At 34.5% G+C, this 6,698-nt stretch overlaps 1 pseudogene; it reads left to right on the forward strand.

Annotated features, from left to right (window-relative positions):
• Positions 1-2,256: 2,256 nt before the first annotated feature.
• Positions 2,257-5,252, forward strand: LOC108526184 (RWD domain-containing protein 2B pseudogene; annotated as a pseudogene).
• The last annotated feature ends 1,446 nt before the right edge of the window (positions 5,253-6,698 follow it).

The following is a 6,698-nucleotide window of genomic DNA, read 5'->3' on the forward strand; positions in this document are numbered from 1 at the left end:
AGGATTATAGTAAGTGCTTTGTCATCTTTCTTGCCTCCAGAGTAACTATAAAAAACAAAAAACAAAAAGGACTACTAAGAGAAAAGAGAAGCACTAGAAAATGTATATCTGTGATTCCTTAATTCTTCTCTCACTTTAACTGGCTATGAGATGGGTAAAGGTACAAAGACACTCCAGGGAGAAAAAGGTGCAATTAAATTATATTTAAAATTTTCGGGCCATAGTCTCTAGTACATATGAACCTGGTGGGTGTGAGGTAATCATAAGGGTCCCTATAAGAGGGAAGCAGGACAAAAGAGACTATAGCATATGTGATGATGGAAGCAAGAGTTTGCAGTTATCATCAGTCAAGAAATGCAAGTGTCTTCTAGAAGTTAAAAAAAAGTAAAAAAATGGATCCTCTTTTCAGGGTCTCCAGAAGGAAGCATCCTTGATGATACTTTGCTTTTAGCCCTGTTCAACTCATTTTAGACATTTTCTTTATTAAGACCTCCGGAGATTAAACTTGTGCTATTTTTAAACACTGAATTTGTGGAAATTTGTTACAGTAGCAATAAGAAAACTGGTACATTGGCACTTAATAGATGTTTCCTGACTCCTCATGTAGACCATGATGCCCAGGAGGAGAAAACATTCGGGGAGGTTGATTTAAACTCTTGAATTAGATAATGCCGATGGAAACTTTTTTTTTTTCAGAAAATACCTGAATTTGACCTTAAAACTATACACGTTCAATTAAATGTCCCCACTACCACATATAAAATTTCAAAATATAATGAGTTATTTATTTAAAAAATAATTATTCTGGTGAACAATATCAAAAGAACTGTGAAGTAATTTTGGTATAAATTATTAGAGAAAATATTAAAAACTGATAAGGAAAAACATGTCATGAGAAGATACTGATCGAATCCAGAAAAGGAATGTGAAGAAAGTTGTTAAGCAGCATGTATGCAATTCATTTTCTCCTTTTACTGTGGAATGAACCTGGCAAGCAAACAAACAACCTAGTTTATTTCAAATAGAGTGTGAATTCTTTCAAATATTTGTGCCCAACAATAGATGGAAGAGAAAGAAATGTGTGACAGGTCTCTGGTTGAAAATACATCATACATGTCTATAAAATTAACGTGTTGAAATAAGAAAACAAGAAACACACACATGTAGCTTCAACAGTCATCCTGTGAACTCCATGCTTCTGGTTCCATAAAAAGTTTCAGATAAAATGCTTTTATACCTTAATGCATACCTAATACTATTATAGGGAACTCTATTTGACCAAGCAGTACAAAGCAGAAGTAACATCAATTTTATAAAAAAAGACAAAACAAAACTAATTTTAGTTCTATCAGCAGCACCACCCCTAATGCTAATATAAGGGTTAACAAATTTCCTCTCTCTAAATTAATTTGTTATATTACCTTCCATTGATCTTTTCTAATGCAAATATATTGCTGGCAAAATACACTGGAGATTTGCTTGACCTCTTTATTATTGTAGGATATGGCAATTAATTTTTTTATTGAGATTCCAATTAGCTTTCTGCTCTTACAATGTTTTACCTAAATCCTCCTTTAAAGTTTCCCTAAGGTTACCGGAAAAAGATCATCTAAGCATGACTGTATTAAAAGGTAGAAGTAAGGAATGCATTACTTACGTTGTGTACAAAATTGAGGTTACTCTAGGTTAAATGAATCTGATTCCTTGAAGAGATAAAGATGCTTTAAATCATGAAGAATTAATCAGAACATTCTAATTGAAAAAGAGGACCACAGTAGTCTATTATAAAAGGGGAGAAAGTGTCAAATTAGCACAACAGAGCAGGGAAATCTGAAAGAAATTTTGCAGACTGTTGCCATCACGACCCTTGTAAAAGTGTTGTTAAAGAGAGAAAAACAAAGGAAAAAAACCCTAAGGAGGCGGACTTCATGATTAGGACCACCCAAGGAGAGTCTCTAAGAAAAGAAAATTGAGTTCCGTAATTGGAGGTGGTCTGCATGTAAAATTTTCAGATGTGCCTGCAGACACTAAGTGCTGAGTCTGAGTAATTACCAAAGGGAAACTGAGAGAAAGGTTAGAGGATGATATTACAAACACCAGGACAGTGAGTTGATAGACAAGAGCTTTCAAGTGTAGCTCCATGACGATCCCAGCTAGTACCAACCATTCAAGTTAAAAATTTAAAACTACATGAAAAAGCTATCGTCTTTCTACTACTGATCTACCTAGCATTTACTGACCCTGAATAAGAGAAGGATGAGAGAGTGGCTGGAAAGTAAGGTAAAGGTAGAACAATCAGAAAATGTCCCTAGCATGAACAAATAAAACTCTACTACATTCAGTGAAACGGAATATTGCAACCCACTGAGGTTGTTCAGCTGGATATGGGAAGAGTCTCAGTTTTTCAAACACCTCAATCTCTTAGCTCACAGGACTTGAAAAAGAGAAGAGAGAGAAGAAGTGTGGACTGTGAAACCAAGGGGACTCCTTTTTCACACCTAAATCTCTACCTTGGGGTTCCAAATAATACAAAGTGAGAGATGGAAATTGGATTAAATTGTAACTTTGAATTGAGATTTCATGCATTTTATATTTCTAAATATACAAATACTAGGCAAGTGTTGTTTTCATTAACAGTTTATCATTTAAACATTTACTTTTACAGAGGAAAAAATCTGACATAATTTAGGTTTTTTGTGGACAACAGGTCTTTAATGATTCCTTTTTATCTCTTCTTCTCATACAAGGTATATAGAAGTTGTGGCAATATGAAAATTGTGTACTTTGGGCAAGACTACATATTAATCTTAGATATGATTCAAACATCAAAGTGTATCTTACAAAAGCATTAATATCACACAACAGTCAGGTATTTACCATTGTCACTGAAGAATTAGGTGATAACATATTTCTATATGTGATCAATACATTTAGCTGATTTTTTGCATATTTCTAATTGATGCCAGTTTTCTTTTAATCTTGAAAATGTTCTGAAGTCCTCAGTTTCTTTTCTAAGTACAAATCAACACTTACTTTAATTTAGCATAGTTTAAGGCTGCCATATAACTCATGCAATATTTGTAGCTCTCTAAAACTGTTAAGCCGAGTTTAATAATAAAAACATTCATCAGGAAAAATCTATACACCTCATACAAAAATTAATTCAAGATGGATTAGAGACTTAAATGTTAGACCTAAAACCATAAAAACCCTAGAAGAAAACTTAGGCAATACCATTCAGGACATAGGCATGGGCAAGGACTTCGTGTCTAAAACACCAAAAGCAAATTTAAATAGAAAATGTCATGACCTAGAAGATGACCTAGCTCTTCTTTTTTTTTTTTTAATTGCAAATCATCACCATATAATTCTCATTTCACTTTGGGTAGATAGAATACAGCCTAGTAATGAGAGTTGTCTTATGAATTTATTAAATCATGGCTTTAGAAATAAGTCATAAGATCCCTGTATTTAGAGTTTGTAACAAGATCTCCTTAAAAACTGAAGCATAATACATAGTACTAGAACTTGTGAAGACATCTCCATTTATTCTCATGGGAGCTTCCCGTTCACGCATGTGGGAGGATAGGGAAACTTATCACGTAGTATAAAAAGATTTACCTGTATTCATGCCAGAGTCCTAAGAAAACAGAAAGAGAACTTGGTGCAGTGTTATATGGTAAAGGTCTAAATCAAAAAAAAAAAAAAAAAAAAAAGAGTTGATTGAACAGTCTCTGGTGGGTTAAATTATTCATTGTTGATTCAAAAGTAAATAAACTCAACCTAGTGTAATAGCAAGTATTGTAAGAGAAAGAAATTAAGTTGTTAACGTTCTTGATAAAACAGGAAATGAGTTATTGATAAATACTTATTTTCCTCCGTCCTCACTCTCATCATAATTGCTATGGAATGAGACAGTGTGTCTCTCAACTTGAGAACCTTGCAATCCAGAAGTAAGATTACATACAAACACAAAATACACACAAATGAAAACAAACTTTATGCCACAAAAATAATTGGGCAGAAATATTTCAAGTAATTTTTTTTTCCAGGAATGTAACTGGAATGGTTACATGTAGGAAATGGCATTTAACAATTTTAAAAAGGCAGAGACATGATTTGAAGCAAAATTTTACACTAAGGAAAAATATTACTGATGATGTTTAGATTATAATAAAGGACAAAGATAATTTATTGCTTAAAATACAGTATTGAACGATATTGAACTGTAAGGGTGACTAACATAGCTGGCTGGGAAGAAGCATTAACATCATGAATTAAAAATTTTTTCGAGGCAACTGGGAGTCACTCTAGAATTCCGAAAGAAGAATGACAGTTGATATATAAACACTTACATGCACAAGCCAAGAGGGTGCTATCACACTTTTCCCCTAGTCCGCCCTGCAGGAGCGGTTTTTAAGTGTTGGGTTACAGTATCCTAGAATTTTGAGACTCCCTCCCAATAAAAATTGAGCTCTCTGTGTAGCCAAGGGACCTGGGGTCCATTAGCAACAGGACCATGTCTCAGGACTAAATAGAAAACCAAAGGAAGGCATGAAGGATGAAGGTCTACATGTAGTGCTCTTCAATAAACCCTTACAAACGATTAGAAAGAATACCACAACTAACCTAGAAGTGTTTGATTTCACAGAGTAAAATCTTTTTGAGAAGATCACTACTATTACATAGACTCAGGTGAACACAGATCTGACTGCATGTCCCCCAAAATATTGTCACAGAGATGTCTCATTCTGAATGCCACAGTGGGTTAGAGAACATGCCTCTGGGTATGTCAACAGAGATACTTTACCTTTCCCCACCACGGTAGTATTATGCAGTCAGTCGATCTCATCTTCATGAGACTCTAGATCTACAGCCATCATTTCTAAAACAAATGCAAACAAAGGTATATTTTGAAGTGAGCAGAGGAGCTTTCTCTATGTGGGGTAGCATGCCTGGGAAACCTGCTGTTGTTTGTGTAGAAGGCTCACAAAGTACCTGGAAATAATTCTGATCAAGACTCTGAAAATTTAATTGGAAGAGAATTTTAATTCGCCATCGAGAAGTCATTCATTTTGATGGTTCAAATGATGAAATGGAAAGACTAAGGAGATTTTCCATTTTGCAGAAAAGTGTTCTGTGTTAATGGAGCCAGAGGAAACCACATGGGCTTTGGTCAGCTGCATCAGTTCTTAAATGCCAGAGGATGTGCAGATGTTTTCCAGATGTTCTTTAATATGGAACGACAATGAGCAGAAAAGTAGTTGAAAGTACTTTGTCACTGTTGACTTTTTGATTTTGTTTTCCCACTCTTTCTTGAAAGAGTAATTTTGTTTTATTTTATTTTCATTCTAGAATGTCGGGGAAGGGGCAGGCAAGAAAAGTAGTATAACTGAAATGCATCTGTTACAAATACGTCATGATTGAAAGCAGAACTGAGTTTCAACTTGTAACCCTAAAATTGTTGTTGGACATTTCTCGACATATAAACTATGCATTTTGAAAGAGAATTAATTATTTGTGAAGGTAATGGTGGTGGTCCATTTTGCCAGCCATTCCCACTCTGCTTCTCCCTTCCCTGCCTCCACTAAAGAACCTAGAAAAGCTAACTGCCCCCCTTGCAGCCTCTGTTGCAACTACAAATGGCTTTGGGAACACAGCTTTGGCTTCAGGATTTCTGGGAAAACTTTTGCTTCCTCATTAAAGTTATATATGCAGCTAGGTCATCTCTTCTTCCTCTGTCTGCCATAAATTCTTTTAACTAAAGGGAACGAAGGGTCAGAGAATCACAAAGATGCCAGTTCCCCATTGTTGAGCTGCTGTTGGAACACCACACCCTGCCTATCTCCAGACATCTTATTAGTTCAACCTGTTCTGTTTCATTTCTAGGCTTTTTACTAGAAGTTGAAAGCTAGTTGTCAAATAAAGTTCCACAAAGCTTTACTATTCCATTTACCCCAGCCATTTGATAGACAAACAAGTGAAGTTTTTCTTAAACAGAGTTTGCAGTTTGTCTCTATTTCTGTGTACTCATGCTCTGCCCTTGCTCCTGGGCTTGCCTTGCCCATGCTGAGGCGAGCAGAGCTTGAACATTTTTAATAGGCCTCCAGAATTCATCAGATTAGTAATTTAGAAAATTTGTTTTTGAGGAATTGTATTTTGATACTTTTTTCATTCTGGAAATAGCTTTTGTGCATTTATTTTGGCAGAAAGATCTAGCATTAAAAAAAATCACTACCTGGTTTTTGGGGCCCTCCATAAATCAGTTCCAAAAGTATTTATCAGCTATTTACCAACTGCCAGAAAAAACAAACAATCACTTACACCTGATAATTCTTACTACTGTATGATGATGCTTTAGGAAATACATGATAAAGATGTTCTTTACAGATGCCATCTATAACTAAAAGTTTTAAGAGCACAAAAGGAAATAGTTTGAGACTGTATGAAAAGAGAAGACTAAATATGAAGTTCCCTAACTGCTGGTTTAAACTTTTAATTGGATACATAAATTACATATCTAAAAGACATATACATATGAATATATCTCGTCTAAAGTATGTAATAAAACATAGAATACAAAATATAAAAGAAAAGCTAAAAATAAGAATTTTATACTTTAGATGAAAATTAAAACAGAATTATAATGTGAAGATAAATTTGAGAAAGTATTCAGAATCTTCCCAGATAGTTATTAC

The sequence above is a fragment of the Rhinopithecus bieti genome, unplaced genomic scaffold (genome assembly GCF_001698545.2).
Source record: "Rhinopithecus bieti isolate Rb0 unplaced genomic scaffold, ASM169854v2 scaffold_2917, whole genome shotgun sequence".
Taxonomy (NCBI): domain Eukaryota; kingdom Metazoa; phylum Chordata; class Mammalia; order Primates; family Cercopithecidae; genus Rhinopithecus; species Rhinopithecus bieti.